Source organism: Cornus florida, unplaced genomic scaffold (genome assembly GCF_030987335.1).
Source record: "Cornus florida cultivar Cherokee Brave unplaced genomic scaffold, ASM3098733v1 CherokeeBrave_3.0.0_Hap2_Chr06, whole genome shotgun sequence".
Lineage (NCBI taxonomy): Eukaryota > Viridiplantae > Streptophyta > Magnoliopsida > Cornales > Cornaceae > Cornus > Cornus florida.
The window spans coordinates 75,945,641-75,967,680 of record NW_026775576.1 but is presented as its reverse complement, the minus strand read 5'-3'; the positions used below and the strand labels follow the sequence as shown (position 1 = coordinate 75,967,680).

General features: G+C 39.5%; 1 long non-coding RNA gene across 1 annotated transcript; it reads left to right on the top strand.

Annotated features, from left to right (window-relative positions):
• Positions 1-2,195: 2,195 nt before the first annotated feature.
• LOC132312132 (uncharacterized) lies at positions 2,196-4,106 on the top strand. Its single transcript, XR_009483189.1, has 2 exons — positions 2,196-2,637; positions 2,974-4,106. It is a non-coding gene; the product is annotated as an uncharacterized LOC132312132 (long non-coding RNA).
• The last annotated feature ends 17,934 nt before the right edge of the window (positions 4,107-22,040 follow it).

The following is a 22,040-nucleotide window of genomic DNA, read 5'->3' as shown; positions in this document are numbered from 1 at the left end:
GATTCTTGACACACAACAGAAGGTGTTGAGGAACAAGACGATACCAATGGTGAAAGTCCTTTGGAGACACCACGGAGTCGAGGAAGCTACTTGGGAGCTTGAACAGGAGGTTCGGTCCAAGTACCTAGCGTTGTTTTCTTCCTCAGGTATGTCTTGATTTCGGGGACGAAATCCTTATAAGTTAGGGAGAATGTGATGTCTGTGTATTTATTGTGTGTGTGTGTAGTGTAATATAAAAGTAAAAGAAAAATAATTTAATGGTGGGGCCCACAAGGCACTTTAGAAAAGGGTCAAGACCATAAAGTTGGTCTCATTTTCCTGATTCCCTTTCTCTCTCTTCGTGCATCTCTCTCTCAACCCGTAAGCTCATTTTTCTCTTATTTTTTGGTTTCAACTTTGAGGTTAGATTTCTCACTCATTTCTTGCTGGAATTAGGTTCCGTTTGAGGCAAAACGAAGCTCGTGTCAAGCTCTATACATTTATACCATCAATTTCCAGTTTTGAGTCTTCCTTGGAGCTCGAATTTGAGGACCCATTTTCTAAGGTTTTGGTGTAATCTTGAGGTAGGGGCCCTTAATTCATGAAATCTTGTACCTTAGTGAGTTAATTGCCTCTAATTGTTGTTTAATTTGATTAGTTGTTTAAAATCTAGAGAATTGTTGATATGTACGCATATATGTTAGTTGTGTGACTATATTTGTTGATTGTTCTATGTGAAGCATGTTTAAGACTTGATTATATATGTTCATTGTGCTAGAACTTGTTATGTATAAGCATGTTATGACTTTCTTGATTATTCTTGCGAATTATGCCATGCTGCTTAAATTGGATAAAGTATGGAATGATGAACTTGTGTATGTCATTGAGGTATTCATGCATTAACATTGGGCAGGAAAAGGGAAAGAATTGATTTACTTCAAAAAGGGGAAATTTCGGGAAAGTGTTTTTGATGAAATGATTTTATGCGAAACCCGGTCGCTGCGGGGTTACCAACGGGCCGGAGGTTAATATAGCCTAGAGGGGACTAGGGAGTCGCCCTAGTGTGGTTGAGCTAGCTTGGCCCCATAATGACGCCGCGGGGTTACCAAGAGTCAGGGACACTAGCCAATCCTCCTCTCGTGTCGCAGCGGGGTTACCAAAGGGCGGGCTGTATTAACGTTTGAAAGTGATGGTTTTGAGAATGAAAATGGAGAGTGTCATTGACATGCATTGCATTGCATTGCATTGCATTGCATTGTTTATAATTGGAATTGAATTGTATGTTGTATTTGATCCCCTACGTTATATGATCCCTATCTCCCATTGGCCTATGCTTTGCTTGAATTCACAAGGACACAAGATTTGTGTCTTAAGTGTCTCTGCTGAGTTATATGCTCACCCCTATATCTATATATATTTTTTTCAGGTCTTGGAAAAGAACCGGTAGACGACAATCCACCCCAACTTTGAAAGTTGCTAGAGGAGCATTTTCCTTGTTATTTTGTAATAGACTACTCCTTTGTTCATCTCTCATTTTTTGTAAAATTCCAAAGGTGTAATGATGTAAATTTCTTTTGAAGAACCATGATCATGTAATACACTTATGATACTTGATGACATATGGGATGCGAACTTGATGATATGTAACTTGTTGATGAATGGAAGGATAATCCTAGCTTGAAGCATTGTCTAGATTAGTAGGTTGTATCACTATCTTTTGTTGCCGTGAATTCAGAAATTAGTTACATGACAGGTTAAATATGTATTTAAACAGGTTGCGGTAGATCCATTTTTAGGGGAGGTTAAAAAAAAATTCTTGGCATTAGTTTTGGGATCGTTACATGGGTTAGGTTTGATGACATTTATGGTCAAAACTTAAATTAAATAAATAAATAAAACTAATTTAGCAACTTTTTCCATATAAGAAAAAAAAAAAAAAAAAAAAGAAAAAAGAAAATTTGAGATATATCAGTCTTACAGTCTTACTTTTACAAGTATTCTCGGTTTGTAATCCATAAACTCCAATCAAACTCAAATCAAATCAAATCAAATTAATTTAACTAATTTAAATCATGATTCGTTGTGTGAGTTGATAGGCGATATATCGATTGATTAGTAATATTTAATTAATTCTTAATATTTTTTTAAACCTAAGCAAACCCTATAGAAAATCGGTTGGATTCAGATGAGATCGACTATAAAAGGAGCGACAACCCTAGAGATGTTGCACACTACTTGATCTTATCCGAGCGGTGCTGGGTTTGTGGGGGCGGGGATGGGAGAGAGAGTCACCCACCGCCTTTAATAGGGTGGCCGACGGCGGCTACGCTCACTCACCACCACTTACGCCTCCCCCATCTTACACTGCGATGAAGACTGCCCGCAGTCATAGCCCTCCTTAATTTCATTGATTCATCGAATCAATGAATTGGGCGATGATGGCCAAGCGGGCTATTCCCATCAAACTAAAAAAAACTCACAATTTCGATTCTTTTTTCTTTGATTTTTTATTTATTTATTATTGTTATGATTTCTGTATCTTCTAGTGTTTGAATAGGTTATGATGCAGATAACATTCAAATAAAAAAAACCCTCGGAAGCATTCTCAAAAATCAGAATGAATATTATGTGGTTAGGTCTCAGAACTTTGTTATAAGGGTTAGTATCTACTTTACTCTTGATTGAGGTTTGTATTAATGATTCAAATAACATTATGTGATGCAAAAACCCTCTTAGTGCATGATTTTAACGGAAACAAATCATGTAACGGGACTGTAATTATATATAGATATGGATATAATTATACACACATGCCCTAACTCTATATTACTGAAAGTAAGCTTGCAGAAAATCAATCAATTGTATAACAATTAACAAGAGTACCTTCAAGAATATACGACCTACATATGTGTGTAATTATGTGGGTGCTTAGAACTTTCTTTAGAGTTGGTCATTATTATACTTGTTGATTGATTTGCTCTAAACTTTCTTTAGGGTTGGTGTTATTATACCCTTGATTGGTTTGCTCTGAAGACAACTAAGTTGTCCGGTTTCGGTACATTAGGGCAGGACAGGACGTGGTATGTATTGGTCGCCTTCGTTTCTTGGTACTTAAGAATGGCAAACTTATATATAAATTCATGCCCTCACAGTAGGGAGTTGTTTGAGTTGGTTTAGCTCTATTGGGTGTTCAGAGCTCTGTGAATTAGTCACTTATTTGTATATGTTGAATGCATCTATAAGATTTATATCAATTTAAATCTCAATATGCATAACCTTTTATAATGTCAATCATGCAAAACCTGTTGTATTCTCTTGATTAATTCTCAGGATATTGGTAGATGACAAAATTCTGTTTGGAGGATATGCAGATATGAGATTCCTGGAGTGGTTGGTCCAATTTTTGAGTTGCTTGAGTTAATTTTCATGGTACATATTTACTGATTCATGGCATTGACTTCCTAAGCATCTACCCCTTATTCCTGAGTCCTGTGTTACATGGTCCCAAATTAAGGTGTTTTCACTATTGCTGATCTATCCGGGCCTTCTTGGCCTATGCTTGAATGTCATGTTTCAATTTTCAACGACTTAATGTATGCTTGAATGTTATGTTTCAACTTTCAACGACTTGACTTATATGTAAGTAAATTAATCGCTTGTAAGCTTAATTTATATGATTAATTCAATTTGCATCATTATTCATTGTTGATCTGGATTCAAACTTTTAACTGGCAAAGTTTCTATCAATTTAGATTTCACTTGAAGTTTGTCAATTTTGGAATTGGTTTATGTAGATATAATTGCAAAGATATGACCTTTTTGTGCAGATAATTACAGGATACCATCTGAGTCATCTGGCTATGGGATGGCTTTGGATGGTCAAAGGTAGATGAGTTCATTGGTGTTTGAAGTTCATAACTATCTTCTCAAACAAATGCAGCCCAGAAGAGTTGCTTGCTCATTTTAGAAGACTCACAAGTGCCCATGGCAAGTTTTGGCCTTCTAGAACTTTCCTTGATTTATTTTTCAAATTGTATTGATATGCTTCAAGTTGAGTTAGGCTATGACATTGCATGTTCCTGGATTGCATCCAATGAGAAATCCTCTACTTTTTTTCTGAAATCCAATTTACTGTGTTTTAGATACTGATTTGAAGTCTTCTTGTTACAATGGAAGAATGAGATGCAATTACTCTGGAAATATATGTCACTGGAAGTGCAAGTTCCATATAGATAGAAAATTTGATATCAGCAATGTAATGTGGAAAAGAAGTCATTTGGTTTTCAAATGCACTCTTAGCTATGCTTGGGGGAATTATTGTTGGAATTCACATCTTTCAGTTTGAACTAATTTTTCTTCAATGGTTGTTAGCTTTAAAAAGGGGGTAAGGGTGTTTTAGGGATATTATAACTTAAAATAGTCATCTGCAACCCACGTGTGACTTCTTAAAGGTCTAAAAAGTCATTTTATGAGAGTTCAAACATTTTTTCAAACAATAAGGGTGTTATTTGCACAAAATGTAAATATTAAGGGTGTTTTTTTTTCACGAGGCTTTACCATTCATGTAAAACAGTAAAACAGCAGCAGAATATACACAAATATTAATTATAAAAATAAAAATTGAAGTATAGATCTTTGCTCAAAACATATCAAATCCAACCAGGGCCATTTTAAAAGTGCCCATCTTGATATAACAGTCACTATATTACAGACTATGTAGTTAGTTCAAGAGGCTAGAAAGGGCAGAGAATATTAAAAGTTTGTAGGAGCGGCATTGGTGGATGTTATAAAGCGTCCGTAGCTGCTTGTGACCTTGAAAAAGAGGGTCTGGCCATTAGGGCAAGTGTTGCTTTGCCAGTTTTGGGCCCAATTGCGAGACATTTGTTGCCAACCAGTTTTATAACCTTTGATGGAGACGGAGACTAACACCACCAGAACCGCCAACATTGGTTACGAGGACGAGATTGAAGTATGAGTGGCCATTGATGGTGGTCTCTGTTGCATCATCTTTTGGATCTTTCACACTCAGCCGAGCATCGCTCTGAGTAAAGATGGACGTCTCTGTTGCATCGTCTTTAGTCTTCACTCCAGATGTGGAGCTAAAATAAAAACATGAAGACAGTTCGACTCTTTCGTCATCTTTTGGATCTTTCACACTCAGCCGAGCATCGTCATGCGCAGCTCTTGAAGATGACCGTCTCCAGCAGCAAAATGAATCAGTCTCTAGGGATCGATTAGGGTTAGGGTTTGTACCATACGTCTTCCGATAAATACTTTAATTTTCATTGATTTCAATCATTTCACGTTTCTCTTTACTACTTTATATGTATATTAGTGTGTATTTCAGTAATTAGTTCTGAAATTAAATGCGATTCTTTACTAATTTTATGTGTTAATATGTATATATAATTACTTTTACATTGAATGCAGTCCTTATTTTTGGGATAGATAATATATTTTTGACAAAATTTGCAGTCCTTTATTATTGGGATAGATAATATATTTTTGACGAAATTTGAATAAATATAAGTTAGTTCTGTATTACTTATATAATTGATTTGATATAAAGGGGAAATGATTGGGTCTAAGTTTAAAGTCATTTGAAGTTGATAATAATTCTGTCAATGTAAAATTCTACATTTTTTTCATAAATTTAGAATGGACTTGATCCATTTGAAAACTTTAAAATCTTTTTGGAGTTTAAATTAACGTGACAGCATTCTAACTCTTTAGCTCATCTGTCCCGTGAGGAGTGAACAAATGTAAAATTTGAGAAAAACTAATACACCGTGTTTTGTTTTTTTGTATTTTCAACGTTAATATATTTTATGTGCTTATTTTCTTATTTTAACGAAACATGGTATTCTTATAATTTTTCTATGCTTGTGAATATTTGTGTGTAAAGGGTCTCACATTTATGTTTGCCTACGGCCTTTTAAGATTTTGTCAATCTCAAGACCGGCTCTGAGTACCACAAAAGACTGCACAATATATCTACCGTGTGGCTTATCATTGGTCTATCATGCCACACCCACTATTGACAGTTCAAGTACCCCTAACTATAGAAATGGACGAGTAACTAATTTGGATTCATATCCTAACTTGTAGTTGATTCATTAAAGTGAAAAATAGATGAGTTCTCAACGGAAGCCAACTTGAATAAATGGTAGGCTTTATAATATTTTGTACTTGTAGGTATTTTTATATAATGTCGTGGCATGTTTTTTACTTATATATTGATGAATATAAAATATAAAAAAATTGCATTAAATTAATATCAAACTATCAACTCGGGCTGAGCTAGAGTTCAGATTCATTAGCTATTCATGAATTTGAATTGAATCCATAAACCAATGACTAAATTGGAAGAATTTCAAACTCGATTTGATTCAATATTATTAAAAATGCATACAAAATTACCAAAAACAAATATAAAAAAACACCAACATGAATGTTGAGATACATAATGCTCTTAAGAGTTTTACTCCATGGTTATTTTCTTATTCTGCTTAGTAATTTATTCCCCATTAAAGAACCTCATAACTAAATAAAAAGGAGACATATTAGTGCACTAGAATAAACCAGATTTTGCAAAATTGCAAGTGGAATAAACCAGATTTTTAAATCCTTCATCTGCTAATGTAAGGTTATCTCTCTTTTGTATTCCTTTTCTTTTGTGTCTTGTTTTCTTTTTGTTAATAAACGAGCACTAGTTAGTCAACTAAAATATGTATTATATTTATCTCTTGTATTCATTATCATTTTTTAATTTTATCTAATATCTCAACTGAAATGCCAAAAAAAAAAATGAAATTAATACTTCTATTCAAAACATCTTTAATATCTCACTATAATGCTGCTGCATTTTAGGTGTCTCATGTATCATGCAAGAGTTCTTCATTCAAAAATGAAAAATGGACGATATAGGACATTTGAAAATATTTTTATCATACATCAATTAAGTAGGTAGAAAAAGGAAATAAAATAAAATTAATAATAATAAAATCTATACCATATTCTTGTTTGTTTCAAAAAAAAAAAAAAAAAAAAAAAAAAAAAAAAAACCTCTTGCCCTTGTTGGTACACACTACTTGCACTACTTGAACTTTCAAAAATGACAAAATTTTCTTAAAAAGGACAACTTCGTCATTTTAAAATAAAAAAGAAAAAAGAAAAAAGAAAGTAGAAAGTAGAGTTCAAATATCATTATTACTCTATATGCATAATGTTTGTAGTGGAGTGGTGTGCAGCCCAGCTAAATGTTAGACCTGTCTGCAGCAAAGTGTTTGAAATTAATTTTTTACATTCATCAGTCTAGAAATCAAACTCGGCATATCTTTCAAACCTTCACGTGTTGGTCTTATTGGGAGGGTTATCGGTTAAGTGTGAAAGGAGGTCCAACAGTTTTAATTGTTACATTAATTATGGATTAGCTAAAATTACATTCAATATGGATAGCAAAAACAACTATTCTAATGTTCTAAATTAAGTAATACGGAGTATGAAATTAATCAAATAATAAAAAAGCTAATTCAGAAAATCAAATTGAAATACAAAAATAATTGTTTATGGAATTAAAAATACATAAATGATAGTTATTTATTGATGTAGGGAGTAATTTTGTTCTTCCATTAAGTTTGTTTTTAACAAGAAATGTGTGTTTTTCGAGTGAAAATGATTCATTGAGCAAAACCCACTAACCATGTTGTTTTTTTTGGCTGAAAACTTTCCTTTCGGATTCCATAATTGCATTCTGTTAAATATTTTATGATTTTTGTGGAGGTAGAAAGACATCTAATTATTTTGAATTTTTATAATTAGTAGTTTTTCGTGATTTTTTTAAAAAAATAATTTTTAATGTTATTTTTTTGAGTTTTAGTTTGCTTTTGATATAAAGTTTCTAATGGTGTTAGTTTTTCCCAAGACTCGATGAATTCACTAAATTATCAATATCTTCACCTTGTGGACTCAAAGTTGTTTATTATTTCTCCGTAAACATTTATAACTTCATAGATTCAAAAATGTTTACCGTATCTTTGTGAACATTCATAACTTTCGTTCCTTCACTTAACTACTTTGACACGCGGCTATTTTGCTCAACCAAATAACTTAAAGTTTTTGGGTTCCGGGGGGAGTATGGTCGCAAGGCTAAAACTTAAAGGAATTGACGGAAAGGCACCACCAGGAGTGAAGCCTGCGGCTTAATTTGACTCAACATGGGAAAACTTACCAGGTCCAGACATAGTAAGGATTGACAGATTAAGAGCACTTTCTTGCACGTTCACGAGTCGTTCTACTATGCAGGTTTCAACAATGATCCTTCCGCATGTTCACCTACGGAAACTTATTACGACTCCACCTTCTTCTAAATGATAAGGTTCAGTGGATTTCTCGCGACGTCGTCGGCAGCGAACCGCCCACGTCACCGCGATCCGAACACTTCACCGGACCATTCAATCGGTAGGAGCGACGGACACCTAAGTAACCAATCCTATTTAAGGCTATTTTTCAAAGTTTGATCCAAAAAGTGATTAAAGAGGCAAATAGAGATTATACCTTTAACACACACTAAGATTTAATAAATATTAAAACTAAATGTGCATCTCAAATACCTTAAACAATCTTTTCCCTCCATTTTCCTTGTGGATGAAAGAGGGGAAATAGAGATTACCTTCCATTACCTCAGACAAACAACAGATGCATTCCTCCCTTGCTTTCTCCTTCTCCTTCTCCTTGAAGGAAACAGAAGAAAAACAAATTTCTCTGCATAAGGAGTAGCCTCCCCACAAGTTCATTAGTAAAATATATATAATACTATATCATCATCATCATCCTTGCCTTAATCTTATATGAATGGAATCGGCCACATAAACTTTTCTATTTATAATATTACGTCACAAACTTATTAAAAGTATAACATCACATTCTCAAGATGAATATTTAATTAATCTCAAACGCATCCAAATAATTTTGGGGACATACCCTTCTATTTCACTACAATTCAACTTTAAAAAAAAAAGGGCATCTTAACTCTCATAATAACCTAAGAAATGGTTTTAAAAGGGTGACAATTTACAGAACACTTCCAAAATAGTAAAAATAAAGTTGTAGGCTGGAGCCGTCCACTAATTTTCTTCCCTCCAAGTGAAAAATCTGCCTTAACTTATCAAAAATCCAAGGCCTTTGACTGAACCATCCAGCATTCGTCGGGCTTAATTCCAATCTCTAGCTTCACCAAACGATCATATTCCAAATAGTAAGCAAAATAACCAAATTTAGACCTGTTTTTCTGAAGATTATAATGCTACCATTTTTAAAGCAAGTTAGGGTAACAGGATGAGTTTTACACACACATATCTTTGTAGACACATAGCTTAATGTCACGTCCCGCAACCAAGAGGCTACGCCACGCAGACGCCCAGCAGACGATGACATGGAGCCTGTATGGACCGGAGCTTTCTAGACTTCTCTACACAAGTATGGAACTTTCCGGAATTCTCTAGATTAGTGTGGAGTTGTCTAGCCTTTTCTGGACTTGTTTAGAGTTGTATAGAATTCTCTAGAATTCTCTAGACTTATCTTGTACATTGTTCATAGTTCTAGAATTGTGTAGATATTTCTTTGGAGGATTCTAGACACTAAATCTAGGCCACACATTTGTACACATCTAGAATGTTCTTGTAAGGCCAAAGGCCTATAAATAGGAGGTGAGAGTTCATTTGCTCCTCACCAAGCAACCAAGTTGTAATCTTCTCCTCTCAAGCAATACAAGTTCTATACATTCCCAAACTCTCTTGCTCACTTGTCTAATCTCTTCCTACACACCCAAGTAAGCAAAACACTTGTCTAGCCTTAGTTTTCACTGAGCTAGCACACTTGGGTAGGCTGACTTAGCGCTTCAAGGGGGCTTGAAAGTGTCTAAGGCCGCACAGGAGCTTGAAAAGGTTCAAGTCCATGACAGTTAGTATCAGAGCTAAAGTCGTGAGGCGTCACACCTTGTGTGGAAGAAGCTATGGCAGAGCTATCAGACGTGACTGGCACCCAAGAGGAGGATCTACGTGGACGGGAAACAAATCTCCCTCCAGTCAGAGTGAGGATGAGGGCTAGATCGAAGGACATCATGGCGGGCTTAGAGGCACGTGTGGCAAACATGGAGGGGTCCATAGCCAACGTATTGGAGCAGCTTGAGGATGCTCACTAGCGCATGGATGGGCTGGAGTCGGAGGATGCTGAGGTCCAGAATGTTGTCAAAGGGTCACTCAATGCCCTAAGTGATGACTTTCGGCAGGAGCTCCAAGTAGTTCGAGAAGTTATGTTGGGCGAGTTTGCCATCCTACGTGGCTATGTTGATCGGGAGCTTGGCACTTTCCGCGAGCAAATGGAGGAAATGCGAGCAGACTGGGCATTGTGCAAACGGGCAGTGGCATCCGGCACAGCTACTATGGGGGTAGTAGCACCCCGAGTTGATATTCCCAAGCCTAAGTGCTACGGTGGGAACCAGGTAGCGAAGGAGTTGGAGAACTTCCTCTTCAGCATGGAGCAATACTTTGAGGCTACGGGCATGACAGATGAGACCATCAAGATACGCACGGTGACCTTTTACCTCACCGACCATGCTATGCTATAGTGGAGGAAAAAGTATGGTGACATGGGCAAAGGTACGGTCTCTATTGATACTTGGGCTGATTTCACAAGGGAAATTAAGAAGCATTTTTATCCTGAGAATGCCGAGGATGAAGCCAGGGGCAGACTCCAAAGGCTAAAACAGGTTGGGTCGATCCGGGACTATGTGAAGGAATTCACTAACTTGACTCTTGAGATCCAGGATTTATCCGACAAGGACTCTCTTTTCTTTTTCATGGATGGTTTGCAGTTGTGGGCTAAGATGAAGTTGAGGCGGCGCAACGTGCAAGCCTTTGCCACTGGTATTGTAGAAGCAGAGTCCTTTATTGATTTCAGCTCCAAGAAGGAACCCTCGTCCAAGCCAAAAGACAAAGACAAGGATAAGGGGAGGTATGCCGGCAAAAGTGGGGGAGACAAGGGCACTGCACCCCACAAGGATTGGTCCCGTAAGCCAGGTGGTGGCCATGGTGGCAAAGAGGGAAGGGAGAACAAGGAAGGAGCACCCAAGCCTAAGGGCTCATGTTTCATATGTGACGGGCCACATTGGGTGAGGGATTGCCTTAAGAGGAAGACTCTTAATGCCATGACAAACCACTATGAGAAGCAACAACAGCAATAGGAGGCGCAGATGGGTTCACTGCAAATCCTTAATGCCATCAAGGGTAAAACTGAAGTCCTTAAGGCGGTGGCTAATGGGCTAATGTTCGTGGAGGCGAGCATCAATGGGACACCCACACGTGCTTTGGTGGACATGGGTGCATCCCACAACTTTATGAGCCTTGATGAGGCCAAGAGGTTGGGCCTCAAGTATAGCAAAGAAGGGGCTCCATGAAGGCAGTTAACTCAGCGGCAAAGGCTATACATGGCATGGCACACGACGTCAGAGAATGCATTGGCGAGTGGGGTGGCCACATAGACCTATCGGTGGTACCCATGGACGACTTTAAACTAGTCCTTGGGTTGGAGTTCTTAGGCAAGGTGAGAGCCTTCCCAATTCCTTTTGCTAACACAATGTGTATTATGGAAGGCAACACAGCATGCATGGTACCGGTGGAGCGAGGCACCAAGTTGGAAGCCCAAGCCTTATCAGCTGTGCAGTTCAAGAAGGGCTTCAAGAAGGGAGAGACTAGCTACCTTGCTACGTTGCTAGAGACACCTGATGATGAGCTAGTCCCTTCCCCACAAGAAGAGGTGCCTAAGGAGATATGAGCCGTGCTAGACGAATACACGGACGTGATGCCTAAGGAGCTGCCCAAGAAGCTTCTACCTAGGAGGGAGGTGGATCATAAGATTGAGCTAGAACCGGGTTCTAAACCCCCTACTTTGGTGCCCTACCGGATGGCACCCTCAGAGTTGGAGGAGTTACGGAGGCAACTCAAGGAGCTATTAGATGCGGGCTACATTCGACCCTCGAAGGCCCCATATGGCGCACCGGTATTGTTCCAGAGGAAAAAGGACGAGTCCTTGCGCATGTGCATCGACTACCGAGCGCTCAACAAGGTGACTATCAAAAATAAGAACCCTATTCCTCTTATTGCCGATCTTTTTGATCAGCTTGGTGGAGCACGCTACTTCACTAAGCTCACTTGCGCTCGGGGTACTACCAGGTGCGGATAGCGGAAGGGGATGAGCCTAAGACTACATATGTAATGAGGTATGGCTTTTATGAGTTTTTTGTTATGCCGTTTGGCCTCACCAATGCACCTGCTACTTTCTGTACTTTGATGAACAAGCTCTTCCATCCCTATTTGGATCGCTTTATGGTAGTGTACTTGGATGATATTGTTGTGTATAGCACCACTTTAGAAGAGCATGTACAGCACTTAAGAGCGGTCTTCCAAGTCCTACGGGAGAACGACCTATATGTGAAGACGGAGAAATGCTCCTTTGCCCAAGAAGAGGTGTTGTTCTTAGGGCATAAGATACGGGATGGCAAACTGATGATGGATGAGGCAAAGGTGAGGGTTATTCAAGAGTGGGAGCCACCCACTAAGGTGACAGAGCTAAGTTCATTTCTTGGGCTTGTCAACTACTACCGCCGCTTTATCAAGGGTTACTCGGCGAAAGCAGCCCCATTGACAGACCTTCTCAAGAAGGCGTGTGCTTGGGTTGGACAGAGTCATGCCAAGGGGAATTTGATGACTTGAAGAGGGCAGTTACAGAGAAGCCGGTACTTAGCTTGCCCGATCACTCCAAGCCATATGAGGTGAACACAGATGCATCCAACTTTGCTATTGGGGGCATCTTGATGCAGGAAGAACACCTCATAGCTTATGAGAGCTGCAAGCTTAATGACACTGAGCGGCGCTATACGGTGCAGGAGAAAGAGATGACGGCGATCATCCATTGCCTATGTACTTGGAGGCACTACTTGCTCGTGGCACAATTTGTGATCAAGACGGATAATGTTGCCACCAGCTACTTCCAGACACAGAAGAAACTCAGCACCAAGCAAGCTCGATGGCAGGACTTCCTAGTGGAGTTCACTTATCATTTTGAATACAAGCCGGGCAAAGCCAATGTTGTGGCGGAAGTGCTTAGTCGCAAGGCCGAGCTCGCAGCTATTAGTCGACCCCAGCACCCTCTTGTGAAGCGAATCAAGGAGGGGTTACAGCATGACCCTTTAGCCAAAAGCCTTATTCAGCTGGCTAAGGAAGGAAAGACTCGGCGCTTTTAGCTAAGGGATGATTTACTTCTCACTACAGGGGACCGACTCTTTGTGCCCAGGTGGGGCAACTTGCGAAAAGAGTTGATACGGGAGTGCCATAACACCAAATGGGCTGGTCACCCAGGTATGCAGCGCACACTAGCACTCTTTAAAGATTCATATTATTGGCCTCGGATGGCGATGATGTAGAGACATATGTGAGGACTTGTCTTGTGTGCCAACAAGACAAGATTGAGTAACAGCATTCTGCAGGCCTACTGGAGCCATTGCCTATTCCAGAGAGACCATGGGAAAGTGTCTCTATGGATTTCATTACTTGCTTGCCCAAGTCAGAAGGTTGTGGGAGCATTATAGTGGTGGTAGATCGGTTCAGCAAGTATGCCACCTTCATACCCGCACCATCAGACTGCACAGCAGAAAGGGCAACAGAGTTATTTGTTGACCATGTGGTTAAGCTTTGGGGAGTTCCGCAGAATATTGTCAGTGATTAAGACCCGCGTTTCACGGGTAGATTTTGGACGGGGCTCTTCAAGAAGATGGGGACGGATTTCAGCTTCTCTACGAGTTTCCACCCCCAATCAGATGGGCAGAGGGAGCGCATCAATGATCTCCTGGAACTATACTTGTGGCACTATGTAAGTGCCAATTAGTAAGATTGGGCCAAACTCCTTGGGGTGGCACAGTTTTCTTACAACTTGTAGCGGAGTGAGGCTACCAATCATAGTCCATTTGAGGTTGTTACCGAACGGCAGCCTATGACACCCAACGCCATTGTTTCAACTTGCGATGGTAAGAGTCCGGCGGCCTACAAATTTGCCAAGAGGTGGTAAGAGTAGTTCGACATGGCTAGGGCGTACCTTGACAAAGCGGCAAAGAAGATGAAGAAGTGGGCTGATACCAAGCGAAGGCGGGTGGAGTACATAATGGGAGACCAGGTGATGGTTAAGCTACTACCCCAACAGGTTAAGTCCTTCCGGAGCGTGCATAAGGGGCTAGTAAGGAGGTATGAGGGCCCGTTCCCCATTGTCAAGCGGGTGGGCAAGGTCTCCTACATGGTGGAGCTTCCACCTAAGTTAAAGATACATCCAGTCTTCTATGTCAGCATGCTCAAGCCTTATCATGAAGACACGAAAGACCTTACTCGGGGCATATCGCATAGGGCACCCACGGCCGTTGTCACATCCTTTGACAAGAAAGTTGATTGCATCCTTGCGGATCGTGTGATGAGCAGGAGAGGTGTGCCCAAGTATTCAGAGTATTTAGTGAATGGAAGAACCTGCCAGATAGCAAGGCGAGCTGGGAGCACGAGGATACACTTTGGCAGTTCGCGGAGCATATCCAGTGGTTCAAGCAAGAAGACGCGACGAGGGCGTCGCGAGATTAGGTGGGGGAGAATGTCATGCCCCGCAACCAAGAGGCTATGCCACGCAGACGCCCAGCAGACGATGACATGGAGCCTGCATGGACCGGAGCTTTCTAGACTTCTCTACACAAGTATGGAACTTTTCGGAATTCTCTAGATTAGTGTGGAGTTGTCTAGCCTTTTCTGGACTTGTCTAGAGTTGTATAGAATTCTCTAGACTTGTCTTGTACATAGTACATAGTTCTAGAATTGTGTAGATATTTCTTTAGAGGATTCTAGACACTAAATCTAGGCCACACATTTGTACACATCTAGAATGTTCTTGTAAGGCCAAAGGCCTATAAATAGGAGGTGGGAGTTCATTTGCTCCTCACCAAGCAACCAAGTTGTAATCTTTTCCTCTCAAGCAATACAAGTTTTATACATTCCCAAACTCTCTTGCTCACTTGCCTAATCTCTTCCTACACACCCAAGTAAGCAAAACACTTGTTTAGCCTTAGTTTTCACTAAGCTAGCACACTTGGGTAGGCTGACTTAGCGCTTCAAGGAGGCTTGAAAGTGTCTAAGGCTGCACGGGAGCTTGGAAAGGTTCAAGTCCGTGACATTAAGCTTCTTATAGATTGTAGTTTCTCCCATATTGCTCTCTGAAAATCCTTCAAAATCCATATGTGCACTCGGGTTGTAGAAATTGAAAGTAGAAGACATAATAGGCCATCCCTCTCTACGAATTCATACGAGGTGCTCAATGAAGATTTACCGTATTCTGGAAGATGTGTTTTTTTGAAACCTCTCTTTAATTATATCCATGGAGAGTATGTACTCAGCAGAATGAACATCCCAATGAAGAAACCTCCCTTCAACAAAAACAGGGTCAGACCAATAATACTTCCTCTCCCCTATCTGAGCAAGTCCTTCGATTTTTTTCCACTTCAATTGATTGAAAGACAACGAGTTGCGTTCTAAAATAATGAGTTTGTTACGGTCTAACGCTGGAGCAGCACAATTTAGGTTTAAAGAACTTCCTTTTACTGACAAATTAGAGACCATCTTTGATGGAAGAATAGTTAGCGGAGAAACAGAACCTCCTCCTCAGCGCAGGAGGCTCAATGATGATTCAACTACCTCCCTTTTGCATACAAAAGAGCCAGGACCAGGTGATTCGACTACCTCCCTTTTGCATACGAAAGAGCCAGGACCAGGAGTCTCAAGGCCTGATATCAGAACTAAACATGTTTGTGAGGCAGCCGAAGCAAGGAGTGTTGTGACAGTCCAATCTTCCCTTGGCAAACTCAACTATAGCATTGGGAATGCATAGAGTGCTTAGATGGGTTGGAGGAAGTAGAACTGGGGAGTGACCTGTACTTGTTTGCATTAGATATATTCCTGAAGAAGGAATACAGGGAGATTTTCCTTCAATTGAAGAAGCCTAGCGTGAGGGTTGCCTGGTTGCAACGGCTGCATTCAGTTGGTCCACCATTGCCTTTGCGTTAGTACACTTGCCGTTGCGTTAGACATAGTTATATGATTTTAGTAACATCTTCGGGAAGTCATTGTTGAACTTCTTTTCTAAAGTTTTTTAGAAATTTTCTTTGATACGTTTTGCAAGATGTACTGTACTTTATTCATTTAAGAAGGTTATTGATACTCTCTTATGGGAGGTGTGTATGTGTGTGTATTGGCTTCTTAAGACAAGTATACCAGTGCATTCTTACTATTTTGATAAAACAATGTGTCTCGTGTCACAGAAAAGGAGCGATCTTGGACTTTGAGATTGGAATTTTTTTTTTTTTTTCATTAGCCTTCTGCTACTGTGGAAATAGAAGAATTGGTTGCTTTTGTACAGGGGTGAACTGGATATGTATTTTGGCATAATTGGCTGTTAGATTCTTGTTTACACATGTACTCATCAGTTCTATGTAAAATTAGATGTTATAACTTAAATGCAAAGGCTGGTGTTGTAAATACAGGGCTATCCATTGTGACCTCGAGGTCACTGGTTCGAAATCGAAAATAGCCTCTATGTGTAGGTAAGGTTGTGTATGTCTGACCCTCTTGAGCAATGACGGGAGCCTCGGGCACTGGCCTAACCCTTTTTATTGTCTGCCAGATCAGTGGAGTAAGAGATATTTTGAATGCACTAAAAGGCTGTGGGTTATCTTTCATGGCTGCAATCCAATCTGTGTCATGCTTTGCTTCTGAATAACTCGGCTCAATTGAAGAGAGTATTCTTCATCTTCTTCCTGTGCAATTCACTGGGTTTTTTCTTGGCTCTGGTTTGAAGCCCATCCCTTGGGTTTCCAATGATGTTTTTAGGTCATTCGTGCATGAATAGTTACCCATCATGGTCTGCAGGACATTTTTTTTAATCGTTTTCTTGCTTAAAACAGTGAATGGCACTCCAGACTAATTGGAACAAGCCTAAATTTAGATTCTTGATAAACCAGCAAGTAAAGGAAGAACCAGAGCAAGAATGTAGCTTAGGTGGACCAAGTAAAATTCCCATCTTCATTGAAGTGTGCTCTTTTAGTTACTTACAAGGGAAAAAGAAAATGAAAAAAGAAAAAAAAAAAAAAAAAAAAAAAAAAATTTGCTCTCTTATAGTTGCATTTTTCTAAGTATCATAAAATAGCATTCTTGAGCAAGATAATAGGCAGATAATTACTAGGAATAAACTTTCAATTTCATTCAAAACGGTTGTGTGTGTAGTACAATACACATATGCTCTTTGGAACACGAGGACTAAAAGTGCAATTTTCCGCCCATCAAAAATAACAGACATACATATACGCATATATTATACAAAGGATGAAGTTTGAAAATCAATACAGAACAAGCTTCTCAGTCAAAAATTAAAGCATAAAATGGGCATTTGAGAGAATAACGAATATATATATATATATATATATATACGTATCTATATATATATATAAACATATCTACACACTTGGACCCCAAGTAAGGAAATGTCTTCTGCTTATATAGAAACCGCCTCCAAGATTTTACATATACAAACCGCGGTGCGTAGCCTTCTCGCTGCCATCACATTACATCAAATTGAGTATTCTCGTATAGAAAAGCACGAATTCAATCGAATTCGGAGATAGAAACACTGCTAGCTTTGCCGACTCGGCGGTCTTGTTCAAGAATTTCTTTGCACTGTCGTCGTCGTAAGAGCTCTCTCCGTGCTCTCTCTTCCTTCTCTTGCCGTTCCAACACCACCCATCATCGCCACCACCGCCGCCCCACCCCTTCTCTCCTTCTCTCTCCACGACTCCACCCCCACCACTTACCATCGCCACCGCCACCGCCGTCGCCCCACCCCTTCTCTCCTTCTCACTCCACGACTCCACCCCCACCTCTTACCAACGCCACCACCGCCGCCCCACCCCTTCTCTCCTTCTCTCTCCACGTACGACTCCACCCCCACCACTCTCTTACGACGGTGCGTAGCCTTGAAGAAAAAGGATCGGAATCGGAACTCTGAGTATTCTCGCATAGAAAAGCACGAATTCAAGGAGATAGAAACACTGCTAGCTTCGCCGACTCCGCGGACTTGTTCAAGAACATTTGTTTATTTCCATTGTCGTCGTCGTCTTGACAAGCGGCATTGGAATATATAGAAGCTTGAACACGGTATACGAGTGCAGAGGATTCGTGGCAGAGTCCACTTTACGGTATACGGTCTTGCTTGTGGTTTTGAAGATGGCAACCCCAAGTCAAATGTGGGAACTAAAAGCAGATGTTGCTGAACTTGATAGACTGCCATTTCAATTGTCACCCTCTTCCGATTTTTTTGTCCTTAAAGTATATGTGGATCGCTATACAATGTATAGCAATTACGAAGTAGAATAGACTCATCACTACCGATATTGCTACTTGATTCCGTCGAATGTGCTAGAATTTGATGACATGGCATACTCATTCTTCCATCGTTGTCTCTGTGACCAGGGAGTAACCCTAGATGACGTTATGTTCAGTGATCTCCTTGATCTGTCTCGTGTCTTGACCGATGACAGAACCGGTATTCCCCGTGCCGCCATACCCAGAGTTATCCTTTCTGTAGCAATCCAGACTATGGAGGGAGACGAGGTTGAGTCCGACGATATGGAGGAGTCTATGGCTATTGATGACTCAAGGGAGGCCTATGTGGCGTCCAGCTGGTACCCGCAAGCCAAACATTTATGGATGTTTGTACCATTGATCAATGCACGGTGTGTTTGGAGAAGTTTTCTGATGATGAGTTGATCACTCGGTTGCCGTGCTGTCATGCCTATCATGGAGATTGCATCATTCGGTGGCTAAGGACTAGCCACCTTTGTCCCCTGTGCCGTTCTGAGATGTCAATTTGATTAGCCAGCTAGCTCGGTTCTATGTTCAGTTGTACTGTTATATGTTCAGTTGTACTGTTATGAGACTATTTTTGTATATAATTAATGAAGGTTATATGTTCATGGTTGTTGTTCTATATTTGTTCATGGATGATGATTCTATGTGATCAGTTGTGTTACGAGTATGTGGACTGGAGAAATCTTTGTTCAATCATCCTGCAGAAAGTGATCACCTAGAGAGACAATTCCTCACATTTCAAACATATGCTCACAGGAAGAAGAAGAACTGTAGTCAACACAAATACTAGAATTCTTTTAACTTAGAATGTCTTTTGTACACATCCCATTTTTTTCCTGTCCCGTGAAGTTGCACTGCCAATGCAAGACTAGGATTATAGTCTGCTAAACAGACACCGTTATAATGTTAACAGCAGTTACATATTTTACCATGTACTGCAAGAGATTCTTCTAAGTTGCAGTTGTAGCAGCAGTGAGAATGCAATAAAAAATGTTGCGAGCGAAAAAATAAAACATGGGAAGATACCAAAAATGACTTTAAAATGCTAAACGAAATGACACATGATAGAAAATGTTGTAGGGGGAAAATTCATGTGAGTTCGGCCATTCATATGAGCTAGATTAAGTAAAGATTAATGATGATGACCACGATGATGATGATTCATTAAGTCCTCAGCAGGAACAAAAAATTTCAAACTTATTAAAAGTAGAACTTATCTTCAAGACGAACATCCAATTATCTCAATTACATCCAAACAATTATCTCAATTACATCCAAACTATTTCACTGCAATTTAACTGAAAGAATAGCGTCATAACTCCCAGAATAGCAGAAGAAAAGGGAAAACTTAGAAAAACACTCCCAGAGAATTAGCGAATAGCAATAGCATCGATTGGAATTGTGGCTTCTTACATAGATGGGTCACACCCTGAAAGAGGAGGTTTTAAGCCATATTTCATTAGCAAAATAAACTTGTAGGCTGTTGCAGTCCACTAATTTTTACTCTCCTCCAAGTGAAAATGTTGCCTCTCTACAAATTCATACGAGGTGCTCAATGAAGAATTACCATTACCATATTCTGGAAGATGCGTTTCTTGAAACCTCTCTTTAACTATATCCATGGAAAGTATGTATTCAGCAGAATGAACATCCCAATGGAGAAACCTCCCTTCAACAGACACAGGGTCAGACCAATAATAGTTCGTCCCCACTATCTGAGCAGGCCCGTCAATCCTTTTCCACTTCGAGCTACTGAAAGACAATGAGTTGCGTTCTGAAACAAGTATCTCGCATTGAACCAACTTGTAGAGGATTACTACATGCACTACCTTGTATACTCTCTTGAATTTATCAAATGTAAGAACTAGCCCGCATTTGCATCTAAAATGTCCGGCCTCCACAGTGGTCTGAGCATAAACATTGGTGATAAGATTGAAAATATAGAATGCCCCAAATTCAGATGTGTCTGCTATCAAAAGCAATTCATTACACCAATACCTAATACGTCCTCTACAAGGTATGTCAATAACTTGTTCATACATCTCCAACTTGAATTCCTTGAGTCTGACTTCATTGATATCCAGAAGAAGCGTTTCGTATAGATGTCTCCTATGGGATGGCTTTTGGACTATTAAAGAAGCTGGCCTGGTCGAACAAGATCCAGTTAGTGATTAGATTGAACCATCGCCTGCAAACATACTTATATTTGTACCGGAGTAATTCAGCCGGAAGCAAACTCAGGATCTTCAAAAGAATGTTATAAGGAATGTCTGAGAAATTATCATCTGCATTTTCCTTTTTGATCCTTGTTGGTACACATCGTTTCTTGCACGCACTCATTTCCTATCTTCTGTACTCTGTTCCACACGGAGCAAATTTTTTTGTTAGACCTATAAAAACAGGAAAATAGATATGAAATTTTATTTCCCAAACTATAAAAAGAGGCTGTAACAAAGTGCTGAAGAACTTCATCTCCAAACCATTGCTTGTAGATTTCCACTAAACAAGTAAAAGAAGAAGCAAAGAGTTTACCTAAGAAGGAAGAGACTGTGGGCTGTGTATGAATGAAAGTTTCCCTTCCGTGTATGGGATTCAAATGAAACGGCAACTAAGATCACAACCTTTGTTCTAATCAAGAAGAATGAACTCAATTATTGTCAGCCTCCTTTTATGCATTGTGGCTTATTTATCTATATTACTAGGACAACCAAGTAACGGGCTTAGTCTATCTGTCTGAAGGCAAAGTGGAGGGTTGAGAGTTTACAAGGGGCGAGTATGCTGATGCCTAATCTATCATTAAAATAAATAAATAAGTGATATTATTTCGAAATACACCTTAGTATCTTAGCATATTTTCCATGTCCTATGAAGGGCACATTTATTGAATTTCCTTTTTCAAATCCAGCAGGCATCTGGCACGGAAGAACATAGACATATTTGATCTTCCCCACTTCGACACAAAGTTCATCTTCTGTATGACAACCCGATTTTCTGCACGGTAGTTGGATAGAGTATCTAAACAAGGGGACACTTTCCTGGCAATCTCTGAGTCTCTGACATGGAAATTTCTAGTTTCTTCAAAAGTGCAGGTGATGCACCCCAACAATGTTGTCTAATCAAATTGCAAGTAAAATCATCTTTTCTAATAAAATTATCTATTTCTTTTAAAACTGCAGGTGATGTGAGCTAGGAGTCGATGAAACAATCAAGTACAGGAGATATATCTGAAACTTCTAAAATCATATCATTGTTAATATTAGACTTGTCAACATTCTAAGATATACACATCATGATACTTCTGCCTTTTAGGATTAAATTTTAGCTTTTTTAGCATTTTCAAATTATTATCATAATTTTTTGGGTAAGTGGTCATTTAACATTTACATATGCATATTGTATGGTTAGCATTCTGAATTTTTTTTGGTGAGTTAGAAAAATTATTTGGATGAGCATTCTGAAATTGTTATTTCTACATTTTTATTTTGTCTAGTGTCAACGTGTCAATTAACATGGGATGTGAGGGGTAATTTTCTCCGGATTGAACTGAGAAACCTAGAAGAA